At 39.1% G+C, this 13696-nt stretch overlaps 1 non-coding gene across 1 annotated transcript; it reads right to left on the bottom strand.

Moving 5' to 3' along the window:
* Positions 1–2275: 2275 nt before the first annotated feature.
* Positions 2276–2346, bottom strand: TRNAG-GCC (transfer RNA glycine (anticodon GCC)). Its single transcript has one exon. It is a non-coding gene; the product is annotated as a tRNA-Gly (tRNA).
* Between the last annotated feature and the right edge of the window lie 11350 nt (positions 2347–13696).

Raw genomic sequence — 13696 nt, 5'->3', positions numbered from 1 at the left:
GAGCATATTAGAACTGATCTCATGATTGCAGATCCATTAACGAAAGGTTTACAGCCAAAGATATTTAAAGAACATGTACATAGAATGGGTCTTGGCTGTATTTATGACTGATGTATTTATGATGTTTTGACACTCTGAGCTCATTTATATGTTTCTGATATACATTAGTGATTTCCTGTTTCTCATAATGGTGTACACATTATTGTTTTGAGATTTTACAGGATAAGTCTCAATGAGATATTATTGTGGACCATAATATTTTATAACTTATGGACCTGATATGATGAGTTGCTAATGTTGTAGTATATGGAAGGGAATGTGTAGATAAATTATATATAACCGCCATAACTCACATTTAGTAGTTTATCGTATTATGGTATTTATGATGGACATTATAGAAGAGATTTGTTTATGCGCGACTAATGTTCATATATTAAATATTAATATTTATGTGATTATTAGGCCAAATGGGAGAATGTAAGTAATTTTCCTACGTTATGTGGCCCAATAAAATTATGCCCATAATTAATATTTAATTAATGAGCAAATCTCATCCGTCCGATTGGTTACTTGATGGACGTACCAGATTAAGTGAGAACCTCTATAAATTGGTCCTCTCCCCACCCATTAGGGTTACTGCTGTTTTCCTCTCTTCCATCCTTAAAGTTGGCGGTACGAAAGCTAGGGCAAGGGGCGAGAGATCAATTACCGATTAACGCTTCCGCTTAAAGATGATGGCTCACGATTCAGGTATGTTTTCTATAACGATTACATGTAATATTATCATGTTCAAGATCCTGGTAGAATTACACTTTATGCTTACATAACCCCCTGACAAAAACCCATTTTACCATTCAGTCCCTGGGTTTTACCTTACCCCAGCTGATTTCGTCCTACGCAACAACATCATCGATCTTTCTGGAACTTTCCAATCTCCTACACCTTCTTTAGCTTACCACAGAGCTGGGCCCCGCAAGCAAATCTTGTTCAACCCTAGCACTGTAAAAGCCGCTATTGTAACGTGTGGTGGTTTGTGTCCTGGTTTGAATACTGTTATTAGGGAATTAGTTGTTGGGTTGTGGGAAATGTATGGAGTTAGAGAGATTTTTGGTATCAAAGCGGGTTTATCGCGGATTTTATAGTTATGAGCCTGTTTTACTGAACCCTAAAATGGTTGATGATTGGCATAAGAGAGGTGGTACTGTGCTTGAGACATCTAGGGGTGGTTTGATTTGAATAAGATTGTCAATGCTATTCAAGATCATGGCTTTAATCAGGTTTAATTTTTATTCTTGCTATAATGTGCTTGTACTTTTTTATCAGTGGCGGAGCCAAGAATTTTGACGAGGGGTTTCAAAGAAATTGAAAAAATGCAATACTTGGTACTTGAATCTATATTTGCATTTGTTAAGAGGATTCAAATTTTTTGATATACATAAAACATTGTTTTTATCCTAATTAAGCAGCATTAATTTTCGTCGAATTGATTCATGGCTTCGTCAGTATTTGGTGTCTTTTGTTTCAAAAACATCAATAGTCAAATATATCTCATAGAGAGAAAGATGGTGTCATAGGTATTATAGAGAAAAAGATGGTGTCACTTGCAATATACTCCCTCTGTTCCAGTTTATGCGGACCTATTTCCTTTTTGGTCCGTTCCAAAAAGAATGAACCCTTTCTAAATTTGGTAACAATTTAGCTTAAAGTTACAACTCTACCCTTAATGAGAAAGTTTTTATAACCACACAAATACTCTGGGCCCCATTTGGACTTGTTTAGGACCACAAATTCCAAAAGTCTTCATTTTTTTCTTAAATTCCGTGTCCAGTCAAACAGATTCACATAAATTGGAACGGAGGGAGTATAATTTAATAATATTTACATAGTAATTTTTTAAATTTGTGTAAATATGGGATAAATGTGCTATTAATTTGTTATTTTTAATACTATTTTACTTATTGACGCAGTACACACGTGCACATACATTAAAACTAGTTGAGAAAAAGATGGTGTCATCGGTATTGTTAGAAATTATTAGTACATAATATTAAGATGACTTAAATTTGTAAAATATTAAGACGACTTAAATTTCTGAGCATATAAGAGCTTAATTTTATTTTCGGAGAAAAAAAATGGTGTGTGAATGAATGGAAATGGTTCATGAACTTTCTAAACGTTCATTTCAAAAGAATCTAGACAAAAATCCCAACGAATTTGGATAAAAATAAGTTGCACCAGCCGGGAATCGAACCCAGGTCCCTACCGTGGTATAAGTTGCACCAGCCGGGAATCGAACCCGGGTCTGTACTGTGGCAGGATATTATTCTACCACTAGACCACTGGTGCTGTAATCATCGTGTTGCTCAACAGTTTTACAAAACTATCTGCAGTTGGATACATCTGTTCTAAAGTAATATCAACCAATAATTTACCAAACAAAGGGATATATATGAGCTTTTCATAAAGTAATCCCGGTCAATATGATATTTATCTTGATTTAGATGGCTAAAACATGGCAATACGTAAATAAGTTGGTGTATGTGGTACAAGTTGGTTATTCTTCAGGTTTTTTTGTGTGGTGGAATTATATATTTGAGCTACCTCCTTCTAGTATGATGTATATACATGTGAATGTTTATTGGGACGTTTATTCTCTATTTATTGCTAGATGCTTAAGAAATTAGCTAACTGCTAGTGATATATATATATATATATATATATATATATATATATATATATATATATATATATATATATATTAACAGAGGCGGATTCATAATTTTAAGCTTATGGGTTCCTATAACAATCTCAAATTAATCTACATGATAACTGTAGAATGTCATTTTGCTTTCTTGTTCCCTCAAATTGTAGAATGTATGGTATGAGTTTTTCCTCCTCGCAATCCTCCATTGATTCGTGTAGTTCAACTTCCATATCACCACACAATTCCAATATTGAAAAATGCTTGGAATGTGACTTCAAACTCCAAATTGCAATTTTTTCGGATTTTGACTTCCTCTTTTTCCCCTGAACTAGATTCAATTTCAACCAATTTTTCATTTACACCGGATGACTCTAATTCCATATTTTTCTTGGCATCATTAACACTCATGGAGTCGGTTGGCGGATGTTGAATTCTTGAATCCTCAAAGTAGATCTCACTTTCTTCCTCGAAATCGGACTCTTCTTGACTTCCTTCCACACTCTCAAGTTGGTGGGCATAGTGAGCCTCAACCAATATTTTTATTTTATCTTCCACAGTGCGGATATGTTCATCATTGTAAGCCAATCCTTGTTTCAAGTCGTCGAGTGAAAAGTTGTGCTTCTCCTCATTTTCAAGAATGGTCTCTAACATGAGCATCATCTTCTCATCTTGAGCATTTGAGAGTTCTTCTTTGTTTTGATCAAGCGCCAAGGAAGGATTTCCGGTTTCCACATCTAAGGAAAGTTCTTGGCTCTCATTAACTTCTGAGGCTCTTTGGACCTCTAAAACTTCAAGCATTTCTCCCATTTGTGAGTGCAACCTTTCATGTTCCAAGTCACTTTGGAGACTATTTTCTAAAATCTCCTCCAAGGCACTTTGCTCTTTGTTTCCTCCTTCAAGTAGGCATTCTAACATGAGCTTGAACTCTCCATTTTGACCATGCTCAACTTCTTCCAGTTCCATATCCCTATAATTTTCATCACACAAAGTAGACTCATCATAGCGGGGGCTTGGGGAAGGGAAGGACACATAAGCACAATCATCTCAATGACCATTTTGAAAACCACACTTATCACAAATACTCCATTCATGAGTTTGAGATTGTGCGCACAATCCACCCCCGGGAGAATTTAAACAATTTTGCCATGAGTGTGGTCCTCCACAATAAGGACAAGGATCATCAAAGTATGAACAACTACCATCCGACCAATTTTCATTATATGATGCCATTTTTCAAAAATAAGAAAAAAACAAGAAACAAACAAAAAAAATAGACGAAGGCAAGAAAAATTAATTACACAAATATTCACAAGTTTGGAACAAAGCACTTACGCTTATTTCTCAAGAAACCTAAATTACGCCAAATTGTTCCCCGGCAACGGTGCCAATTTTGATGACGTCCAAATCCACTGCTAAAAAGTAAATGAACACGGTCGCATGCAATATAAAATACCCAACTATGAGTCGGGGTCAAATCCCACAGAGAACAATATGTAGGCGATTAGGAATGTAAGAGAATTATCACTTATCACGCAATGCCAAACACTTAGATTTTGGTTTAGAAAATGTTTTATATCTAAATGTGGAAACGTAAACTAACCTAGAAAGCAAGTAAAATGATCAATGGCTACAAAGATGAATGCATCGGGAATTACACTCAAGTAACGATCCAATGTATTTTATGATTTTACAAATATGAGCGAGTTTATGTTAATTAGCCACCGATAATAATTCTTAATTAGCTTCTTTCGAAGACTAACAAGACTTCCTAATTGAAGTATCCCTAAAACAATTAAGACATTAAGAACCCCGGAATGGTTACAAGTAGTTCAATCTTATCCCTAGGTACAACAACAACAAGAACAACAACCCAGTGTAATCCCACAAGTGGGGTCTGGGGAGGGTAATATGTACACAGACCTTACCTCTACCCCGAGGGGCAGAGAGGCTGTTTCCAGGAGACCCTCGGCTCAAGAAGGCAACAAGAGACACTATATTAGTACTATCAATAGACTCATAATAAAATAACATACAATACCATAAAATCCATATCATAACATAAATACCATAAAATAACAAAATAACAGCAATATAAGAGATATAGGAAATACGAGAAAGATATAAGGTATACTAATAAACAGCAGATAAAGCCCATCATCAGTAGCTGATCAATTGCATCCTAAGACTAATTCCTAACTTGCTAGTCTCACTCTAGTGCGCTGTAAAAAGAAATCACAATTTCCCCTAACCTACAACCTTAATGCTCGATCTCCATAATTCCCTATTTAGGGCCATGTCCTCAGTAACCCTAAGTCGCGCCATATCCTGCCTGATCACCTCTCCCCAATACTTCTTAGGTATCCTTCTACCTCTCCTCGTACCCACCACAGCCAGTCGCTCACACCTTCTTACCGGTGCATCAGTGTTCCTCCTCTGAATATGCCCGAACCATCTGAGTCTTGCTTCCCGCATCTTGTCCTCCATGGGGGCCACACCCACTTTCTCTCGAATATCTTCATTTATAATCTTATCCTTCCTTGTATGCCCACACATCCACTTCAACATCCTCATCTCTGCAACTTTCATCCTCTGGATGTGAGATCTTCACCGGCCAACACTCGGTCCCATACAACATAGCAGGCCTAACCACTGCCCTATAAAATGAAATAATGGATACAAGAGTAAAATCTAATCTAATAACTCAAGTTATGCACATAAAGTAACAATACAAGAAAATGTGTAGCCCACTTCTTGGAATTACAAAATGAAGAGGTTTCAAAAACTAAAAGTGGAAAGCCAAAGTTTGACTCATGCAAGCAAGAAGGATTGAAATAGATTCAACGCAGCTGATCTTTTGCCAATTGGTACTGATTTTATATTAACAGATCGAAAAGCACAGGTTCAAGGCAAAAGAAGATGGCTTCACATCCAGGAACAATCTCCTTTATGACAAAGAAGGAAGAAAGGAAATAATAGGAATAAAGGATCTATTACCCCTCATCTAGCTTCAAACTTTAATGGTTATGGAAGAAAGGAAATAATAGGAATAAAGGATCTATTAGCCCTCATCTAGCTTCACAAACTTTAATGGTTAAGCTGCAGAAACAGTCGACTCAAAATTAGATGGTTAATCTGCAAAAGCAGTCCATTCCATCTTTCTGAAGTAAGACAAAGGGTGAGTTTGGGTCATAGAAGGAAATCTACTACTCTTCCAAAACCTTTTTTGGTTGGGCGTGCCATTGAAGGCTTATGAGGATTCTAAGGAAAGACCTTCTTAGTGTGTTTCAAAAAGGAGCATGGCCTCACACCCCCAAAATAAACCACTACAACAAACCTTGAGAGAATTTTCTCAAATCTCTGTAATAGAAGAAGCAAGAAATTGAACTCCTATGTTGTAAGTCTAAACAAGGAAATAGAAGTCCTTCTGAAACTCGTCATCCTTAATTTGATCGAGGCCTAGAGGTTGATGAAGATGGAATGAAGATCATGGGAGACTAGTGTTCAAATCTCTATAAAAACAAAAATATCAAGAGCTTTCTTTCAATTTCCCCAAGTATTAGTGGGCAGATGACACCTATATTGCTGGGATGACACCTCAATCCTATCCCTAGGTAGAATCTATAAAATAAGGGTTAAAACCTCAAGTTCTTGTTAATTAATCTTTCCCAACCCCAAATTATCTTTTCCAAAATTAATTTGAAGTTAATGGGCGAGTCCTAGGGTTAGCAAATCCCTTTGGAAACATTAAAAAATATGAATAATTAAAGAAACAACAACTCATTTCATGAAAGGATAAAAATCATTCAATACATAAGCATAACAAGGTATTTAATCCACACTTTAAACATGAATATTTCCATAAATAAGATTCAAGGGTTGGATAAAATACTACACACTTAGATATACAATACAAAGCAAGGAAATGAAGAAAGCAACATAAATGGGTAAGAAATTCTCAACCAAAAGCTTCAAATCTTCAAGACCAAAATGTGTGTGCAAAGCCCTAGCTTCCAACCTTGTTCTCTCAAGCCCTAAGAACTGAAAATATGCCAAAAGATCTCCAAAATATCTGCTAGGTCGTGTATAAAAATAGTTTGGGGATTACAAACGTGAAATTCCATTTTTGCCCAGAACTGCCCAGAAAATACACTATGCGTTTGCAACAGTGCAACCGCGATCGCAGAGAATAAATTCTTCCAGTTATGCGATCGCATAAGGCCTTCTGCGTTCGCATAGGTCTGTTGACCAGCCGCTGACCAGGCTTCCTTCTTTGCATTTGCACCTATTCACCCGCATTCGCAGTGCTTTACTATTGTTGACTTATGCGATTGCATATAGTTACCTTTGATCGCATTGTGTAATCGCTGGCAGTGGTCTATATTTCCATTTTAGCTCCTTTTGGACTTGTTTTCACTTGGTTTCTTCATCATTACTTCTAAATCACATACAACCTATAAAATAGAAGTAAATGACATCAAATACATGATTTTATCATTCAAACATAGCAAAAGTATAGGTTTAAATACAAGATAAGTTGGTAAAATACCAACTTATTGCCGCACCAGATTGGAACTTGTCTTTTGAGTTCTTGTGTGACGCTAGTGATGTGGCGGTTGGAGCTGTTTTGGGGCAACGTATCAACAAAATCTTCCATCTGGTCTACTATACAAGCAAGACCATGAATGACGCCCAAGTCAACTACACAGTGACTAAAAATGAGCTCCTTGCTATTGTCTTTGCTATGGAGAAGTTTCACCGTACTTAATGGGTACAAAGGTGATTGTTCACACTGACCATGCGGCTCTCCAGTATTTGATGAGCAAGAAAGATTCTAAGGCAAGGTTGATGCGGTGGGTGCTTCTATTGCAAGAGTTTGATCTAAAGATTCAAAACCGCAAGGGTAGTGAAAATCAAGTGGCGGACCACTTGTCCCGATTGAAGGAGGAGTGGAGGTCACATGACGGCCTTGAGATTAATGATTCATTTGCCGAAGAGCAACTCCTAGTCGTTTCAATGATCGGGATGCCATGGTTTGCCGACTTAGAAAACTATCTTGTGAGTGGAATTGTTCCGAATGATTTCTCTTCAAACCAAAGGAAGAAGCTCAAACGGGATTGCCTTGATTATTATTGGGATGAGCCGTATCTCTTTCGGATTTGTACCGATGGTGTGATTCGACGATGTGTATCGGAGGAGGAACAAGTGGGTATTCTTGAGGCTTGACACTCTTCACCGTATGGTGGTTACCATGGTGGAGCAAGAACGGCGGCAAAAGTGTTGAGTTGTGGATTCTATTGGCCTACTCTCTACAAGGATGCTAGTGAGCTTGTCAAGAGTTGTGATGAATGCCAAAGGGCCAGTGGGATCTCACCACCATTTTGGAGATAGATATTTTTGACTTGTGGGGTATTAATTTCATGGGTCCGTTTGTTAGCTCTTGTGGGAATACCTACATTCTAGTCGCAGTTGATTATGTGTCTAAGTGGGTCAAGGCCGTTGCTTTGCTCAACAATGAAGCAAAGAGTGTGGTGGCATTCTTGAAGAAGAGCATCTTTGTAAGATTCAATACTCCAAGGGCCATTATTAGTGATGGGGGTTCGCATTTTTGTAACAAGGCTTTTGATACCTTACTCACAAAGTATGGTGTCACTCACAAAGTATCGACCTCCTACCATCCTTAAGCATGCGGACAAGTTGAAGTCTCCAACCGGGAGATCAAGAGTATTTTGTCAAAGATAGTGAATGCTAACCGGACGGATTGGTCAAGAAAACTTGATGATGTTCTTTGGGCTTATAGAGCGGCCTACAAAACACCGATTGGGATGTCTCCATACCGGTTAGTGTTTGAGAAGGTGTGCCATCTTCCAGTGGAACTTGAGCATAAGTCCATGTGGTCTCTGAATTTGAACCTTGAGTGGGATGTCGCCGCAAACCTAAGAGTGGCACAATTGAATGAGCTAGATGAATTTCGGTATCATGCATACACAAGCTCGTCCCTTTACAAGGAGAAGATGAAGTACTTCCATGACAAGTACATCCAGAACAAGGAGTTTAAAGAGGATGATCTTGTGCTATTGTTCAATTCCCGGTTACGGATGTTTCCGGGCAAGTTGAAGTCAAAATTGAGTGACCATTTGAAGTGGTGAATGTAACCCCCTTTGGTGCTCTAGATTTGAAAAATAAGAATGATGAGGTGTTTAGAGTCAATGGGCACTGGGTTAAACACTATCTTAGCAAGGTTGATGATGGCCACATTGTGGCGGTTCTCCATTTCAAATAATTGGTAATCTGCGTCCTGTCGCGATGTTAAATCAGGCGCTTCTTAGGAGGCAACCCATGTGTCTTTTTTTTTCTTGTTCTTCTTAATTAGATAGGCTTTGTTTTGAGCTAACTAGTTTTGAAATGTATGCATGAATGGGTGTGCATTGCAGGGACTGTGCAAGAAAAATTAGCCAAGGGTCACAAAAGTACGGATTGCACCATAATTATGCGGACTGCACAATCACTCTACGACCGCACAATTCTATGTGTGGTCGCACAACTGGAAGACAAAAAATGCATGCTCTCTGAAGATTGGCCTGCCAAAATTCATTAACAATTTGCGGCCGCACATAAAATTATGCGGTCCACACAAATTCTGCGGCCGCACTCACTTTTGTGCGAACCATAGAGATTCTTCAAAGGTTCAGGTAAAGAGTGCGGACCGCACTCAAAAAAAAATTATGAGGCCGCACTCAGGTAAGTTCTAGGCCTGACTTGGTCAACCTATAAATAGGGCTTTTCGCCACTATTCACACTTTATGCTCTCTAAACTCTCAAGCCCTAGAAGCACTGTGCATCCCCATTAGTTCTAAATCTTCCCTTATTTCATCAAGTTAGATCCTCACCCGCATCCTTCATTATTGGTATGTTCATTAAATCTTTAGATTTTTCAACTTTCTTAGTTTTGTTCTTTTGTCTAGGGTTATTTTCATGCCTAAAATAGTTAGTCATTTTTGCTTAGAATCATGTGAGCAGTATCGTAAATATTAATTGGGGCCTGGGTTCATAGATAATCATGTTTAATTTCTAAAACCTTGTCTAATCTGTGAAAAAAAATTGCATCAAACGTAAAGCAGTGCCGCGTAATTTTAAATTGTGCGGCCTCACACATTTTGTGCGGTTTGCAGATCTTTGAGTTAGGGCAAAAGTTATGAATGACAAGTGTGGACCGCACTCAAAATTTTGCGGTCCACAACAAAATTTTGCGGTCTGCATTGTTGAATGATCAGAAAACCCAGTAGTCTGAACCTGGGGTTGTGCGGCCACACTCAAAATTGTGCGGTCCGCACTTTTGGTTATGCGGCCACACTATGAATTATGCGATCCGTACTTGGCAGTTTGCGGCCACACTTACTTTTGTGCGGTCTGCACTGCCTCCTCTGAGTCTGTTCCTGCAATTGCCATACATGCATCTGTGACCTCCAACTCTAATTGACTCCTTTCATTATGCATTGCAGACAATGGTTAGATCACGTGGTAGAGGTGATACATCAAAAGGGAGGGCAGAACCCTCCCGAGGCCAAGGCAAAAGTAACCTACCACTAGCAGTATAGATAGCCATAAGCAAGAAAGCAACCACCAACAGAGTTCCTGAACCCTCCAAGTCCAGTGAGTATCTCCCATCTAGGGAAGTTTTTGAGGGTGACTCTGTGCAAGCACTGACTGATACCCAACCTCAACCCGAACAAGTCCCGGGTAGATTCCACTTGAGAGATGAATCCTCTTCTGCTGCTAGTTTTTCTGAGGGTTCGGAAGAGGGTAGCTAAGATTCTGAGTTGTTTTCCTCACATGCCCCAGCTGTGCCAATCAATTAGATAATGATGATGATGTCCCGGATGATGGTAGAGGAGGTGACACTCGAGTGGGTGGCCTTGAGAGGTCGAGGAGGAAAGAGATATGGGAGGACAGATTCGTCAGTTTAACTGCCTTCAACAAATTTAGACAGTGGTGGCCCCAGAGATTGCTCACTCTTGAGCGACAGTTCTTAATAAAGGATTTGGACATTCACAACCCAAATATCCTTAGACAGTTTTAGGAGAGAAAAGGCTGGAGGTGGTTCAACCAAAGTGTCTTAGATGCAAATGAGCACTTGGTTAAAGAATTTTATGCAAACGTGGCTCATATAAAGAAGGGCACCAAGATAACCAAAGTGAGGAATCTGAAAATCAAATTCGACGCTTGCTCCTTGAACAAGTATGTGGGGTTTAAAGAAGTGGAAGCTATTCAGTATTTGGAGAAACTTGCTATGGTTGATACAGCTCGCCTTTGGCTAGCTAAGATTTTGGCTGCTCGAGGACCACCAGCCCTTTGGCTCACAGTAGGGGTTCCCATAGTTCGAGCCACTCTAAATTTTAAAGCTAAAGGGTGGCAGTCCTTTGTGTGCAGTCGTATTGACCCGTGCTTAAATGAGAACAATATCCCACTTACCCAAGCAGTCTTGGTGGCTTTGATTATGGCTGGTTACCCGATCAATGTGGGTGCTATAATGTCAACCAACATCATTTTAGCTATCCAAAAAGATGAGAGATCCCACCCTTACCCAAACTTCCTCACAGAGTATTTCAATTATCAAAAGGTGGAGCCGAGGCAGTATGATACAAAAGTAAAGGCCAAGAAGCCTTTCTCATAGGTACCACCTATAGGGTGCTGACAGGCCAAAGTTCAAGGGTAAGGAACTACCTCCGCTGGCCAGTCTGAGGAGCCAATGGTAGTAGTTACTGATTCAGCTGCTGAGCCTTTAACAGATGCCATGCCTTCCATAGCAACCAGCCCATCCACTGGGACAACAGCTATGCCACCACCTTCTTCTTCTAGACCATCAGTTTCATTATCAGTGCCAGCCTCATCCACTTATCTACAGTTTGCGCTGCGAGTCTCCCAAACATTGGCGAGTCTCAACAACTGGATGCAGGAAGCTACTTCAAAGTTGTCTGACATATCCAGTGATGTTGCAGCACAATCTTCTGCCCCAGCAGCACCACAGGTACCTCCGTTAGTGGAGGAAACATTGAAAAAGATTCTGGACAACCAGAAGACCATTATGGAGACCCGGGTGGAACATGGGGAAGTCATTGAGGAGTTAGGAAAGCAAGCGAAGAATATGTGAAAGTCTCATGCTTCAAAGAAGTCGGTAGATAGGCTACGAAAAGAAGTTGCCAAGATTGCATCTGCCGGAGATCTACTACTAGACTTACTTATGGAGGGAGCACCTTCAGCCCCAACAGCACTAGCAACATCAGCAGTACCAAAAGGCATCACATACAACAGTCGGCTAGTCTGAGGAGCCAGACCATGCTACCCATACTGCTGAGGAGATGATCCAGATGCTCACCAACCCCGTTGTCCCTTAGCCAGGTGATGATGAGATACAATTAGAGGAGACCGAGAGTGCTGAAGATGCCATGCAGACTGAGACCACATAGGGAGTTCTCTTAACTTTCTACCCTTCCTTGTTCTTATTTTTGTTAAGCATTGGGGACAATGCTTCTTTTTATTGGGGCGGGGGGTCTATTTTGATTGATTTGACAATGACATCTGGCATGTAATAACTCTTATAATATTTTTCTTTTATCTTTATTTCCTCTTTGGTTATGTATATATTCTTCCCTTTCCCTTGATGTATATATTCATTTTCCACTCAGTTTGTATATTCATTTGTCTTACTTTTGTAGTTTATTTCTTAGCTTTTTTAGTTTGTCTTTCTTTGTAATGTAACTTCTTATTTACTTTAGTAATTTCTTTTTGATTTGCTAGCTTTTTTTTACGTTTGAGTGAACAATAAGCCTTTGATTTTCTTAATGCCATGGTTCTTTCCAAAGGTAAATTTTTTCTGAACCGGGTGGCTCTTCCAAACGATAGATGTCATGACAACCTTCTTAAGGGATACGTCCATTTTCTTTTATGTTTAGGCAAAAATAGTAGTAATGAATAAAAGGGTCTCAAGCATACTTCACTTGGTACCAACACATTTACCTACGACCTTATGGTTAAAAATAAGTTGTTGGCAGAAAATAGCTCTAGTTGTGACCTTTCGACTCTTGCGTTGACTTAAGCAGTCATCGAGTGGTTCAATCGAGCCATCTGTGATTCTCAATCTTAACTAGGGTCATTGTGGGCCCTCGACTTCGTTCTCTTTAGCAATCCAGCAGCGTGAGAGGTGAGGTATTGAATTTCAAGTCCAAGTACCCATGCTAATAGTCTAGAACTTACCCCGAATGTTTTTCTAGGCAAAATTCTAAGTGTAGCTTGGCTTGTGAAATGATTGTAGGATCTCCTTGATCCAATTTGAAATTTGAAATCTTCCATAGCCTACCAATGTGATATCCCTAGTCAACCCATTTAAGCCCTATTTCTTTCCGTTTTGCAATGACCCTCTCTTGGCACTCAATCTTTCCTTAGCATTCTTGAGAAACAATTGGAAAAACATAAGTTTGGGGAGAGACGAGGAGTTTGGAAGTGATATAAAGGTACAAAGAATAGAAATAAATGAAGAAAAGGGAGGCAAGGAAAAGAAAGAAAGAACAAAAAGAAAAATGCCAAAAAGAAAGTGAATAAAGTAAAAAGTTGAAGGGATTCAAAAAAACAAGGATGAAAGGCACGGAGTAAATAGAAAAGGAGAAAAATGAATGTCATGATCAAGAAAGAGTGACGTTACGTCTCTCTAGTTCCCCCGAGGAAAAATATTGACTCAAAGAGTCGACAAAGTATGAGCCGAAAAGAGAAAAAGGATTGCTTAAGGAAAGATGAACCCATTATATTCCATCAAGTCCTGCCTTGATCCAAAAAGCATTCATTACATCCCGAAAAAAACCCTACATAATTTCAAGTCGAGTGAGATTACATTAGTGGTGATTTACATGAGGGGCAAGCATATGGTACTTAAAGCTGTACTTGTGACATTCTTTTGAGAGAGATGAGCGAACTTTTCACTATCCTTGAATTGAATGTTAC

The sequence above is a fragment of the Nicotiana sylvestris genome, chromosome 3 (assembly GCF_000393655.2).
Source record: "Nicotiana sylvestris chromosome 3, ASM39365v2, whole genome shotgun sequence".
NCBI lineage: Eukaryota > Viridiplantae > Streptophyta > Magnoliopsida > Solanales > Solanaceae > Nicotiana > Nicotiana sylvestris.
The sequence above is the reverse complement of the archived record's forward strand: the minus strand, read 5'-3'. Positions and strand labels throughout refer to the sequence as shown.